Consider the following 3,110-nt stretch of genomic DNA (forward strand, 5'->3'; position numbering starts at 1 on the left):
GAATCTACAGCTCATAATAGATCTTTATAGAACCTGGTGCAAGTGATTCTGCCTATATGACAGTACACTCCAGGGACCTCTACCTGCTGAGAAACTCTCAATTGTTCATTATAAGTTGGGCCTGCTCTATTCCACCTGTCACAGAGACAGGATCAAGTATTTTTAAAAAGGCACGGAGCCAATAACATAGGAAAACACAATTATCAGCTGAAAATCTTTATTTGTGATAGAGCTAAGAAACTTCAGATGATGAAAGTACATCTTTTTACAGAGTGGGTATTGACAGCAATAGAGTAGTGACTGGCAGGTAGGTATTCACTTCCCTCTTCATTCAATATTGTTTGACTAACAAATTTTAGTAGTGGTCCAATCCAAGTGGTCCACACTGTATAGCCCATGGGCAATCTGATTGCACCTTTTTTACCAAATAGGTAAGCTAATCAATGGCTACTTATTCCTGAACTATACCTGGTATATCAGGGTCCCCTGCGAAAATGTGGCCAGGTGGGTCTAGGAATCACCAAGCATTGACAATCAGCTCATGATGGATAAGAGGTCACATGTAGAACTCAATATTGGGACCTCAGAATATATCATTAAGCCATCTGATCATACTCCACAGGTACATTACCATGCATGTACCAAACCTCTCCTACTCTTGGAACTCTGCTTTGTATACAAAGAAAATACCATCTTGATGTGGGTGCTTGCTAATGCGAGAAATGATTCGTGGGACCTGATAGTTATAGAGAACTTTCAGGAACAGGACAAGGCCAGATACCGGACTCCCAAACCTGCAATTGTCAGATACTCTGTTTTTTTAATAGTGAGGCCTGGCATTATAGTTCGCAATCAGATGTTATTCGGGACAGCATGCAGTCCAAGGCAGAGGAGGTGAATGAGAAAATGGTGGTAGTGCGGGAGTCAGAGAAGGAGAAACACTCAGGAGAGACCTCCTTTAGAGAGGAATGGTAGGAGAATGCTAAAGACTTCTCAGATCAGTTATTTGCATCATCTAAGGCTTTTTTAATGCATGTCTGTATGCCAGAAATTATTATTGATGACATCATTCCCTAATTCTAACTAGATTTCCTTTGATACTATAAGAACATACCATAACTAATGACATATACTGGAGAAGGAAATGAATTGCCCAGAGCCTGCAGCACAATGTTGTCCTGCCTATCTGGAGGTAAGATCATAAACCCAATATAGTTTTAATTATCCTAAACAGAACTCTACAGAGGACTATTACCATTACCTGAACTTATGTCTATATCAGTATTAAGAGACTACTGCAGTAGCAATAGTGGTAGACCAGGGTCTACCATGTAGAGGTACAGTCATGTCTGTTTAATAATTATACCCCTATCAGGCAACCACAACCATAACACATAATGAATTCAATCTTACAAAAAATCAAGATATAAAGCCAATTAAGGAATAGATGAAAGTACATGACCTAAGCTTTAAAGAAATCCAATTACAATTTTGTATGACCTCCATCTGCATCAAAACAGGCTGAATTCTCTCAGGTATTCATTCTATTCAAGCATCCAATGTTTCTTGAGGAATCAAATCTCACTCCTCCTATACTGCCTGGAATAATTCAGCAGCACTATGGGGCCTTCTTTTCAATCCGGAGAATTTCTTTCTGAGGACTATTTTGACTAGAGCCCAGGTGTTCTCAATAGGATTGAGATCTGGAGAGTTAGGTGGCCAAGAGAGTTTTGTGTAACTACTATCTACCTGCAATTTTCAATTTTCCTCACGACTATACCAGGAAGTATTGTCTGCTGCTAGGTAGATATTATCAGAAGGTCTATCGAGACCTTCTATAAAACGAATAAGGTATGGCTGGTGGATCACAGTTGCATATTGGTAGGAATTGAGACCAAGTCTGTCTCTTTTACTAGTTCTTTCCTCCTCTCTCCTCTTTCTCACAAGAATTAACTCAGTCCTCCTACCCTTCATTATTGCAGCATAAATACCAATGCTAGTCCTTCCTGACTTAAAGCTAGGTTTCAATTTTTTCTTCTTCTTGCTCTTCACCAGCTTTTATCCTGAGCTTTCTCCCAACAGGATTTGGATCATAGATGATAGTGGCTTTATCAATAAAAACTTCTCAATTCCATGCCCCTCTACAGTTCCACCTTCTCCTAGCAAACTCTCTTCTCTTCTCCATCTGTCCTCTACTCCAAAAAGGCTTCTTCCTTGGTATCAGAAGCTTAAAACTAGCTTTTGAAATGATCTAGTCAATAGTAGTCTGGCCTTGCTAAGACCGGTATTTTTCCATTTTTGGATAATTTCATGTAGCACTAAATGAGGCTCAGCATTAATAATAGTCTCTACTTCTCTTCTTTTATTATTGGTAATCTTGGTTGGTTGGCCTTACTGGGAAGCATAATGAGTATCTCTACCTCTTATCTTACCTCAAGTGACCATCTTTTGAACAGTAGCATATCAGAACCCAATAACCTTTGCTATGTTATTATACCCCATATCTGTTTGCTTATACAGGATATATATTTCCTTCCTCTGAACTTTATTTGCCCGGGCAGAGTGAGGTGGATCCATAGTTGCCGGTAAGATAAGGAGGTGATGGTGTTGTGTGGTTGCTGTGCCGGAGTATAATTATTAAACGGACATGACTGTACAGTTAGTTAGGTACCTCAGTCAGACATGCTATGTCATACTAATAAGTACATAGGTATGAGCAAGGAGCACTATGTACCCTACGGGATAGGGTAACCACTGTAAGCAATTTTGCAGTTACCCTGAATTGCTCAACAGTGAGTCCAGGTAGAGTTACGCTATCTTCGGACCAGACTTACCCTACCTTGAGCCCGGATTCCCGTGCAATAAACCTAAGTTACTCAGCCTTGAAAGTAACTTATTAGGAAGGGCTTCCAAGGAAGTCACTAGATTCTTTGTTACGTAAAACTGTATTTTGTGTTTGGATTATAGGTTGTGCTAATCACTCCTGTACAATCAGTTGAGCTTTGAACAAACTGTAACAAGAATGTGTAGTGGATACTAGATCCCTCCAGCTTTGCTATAAGTCCCAAGTATCATTGGCTACAGCTTGGAGAGTTGCTATAAGTTTAGTA

This window comes from Tuber melanosporum (genome assembly GCF_000151645.1).
Source record: "Tuber melanosporum whole genome shotgun sequence assembly, scaffold_203, strain Mel28".
NCBI lineage: Eukaryota > Fungi > Ascomycota > Pezizomycetes > Pezizales > Tuberaceae > Tuber > Tuber melanosporum.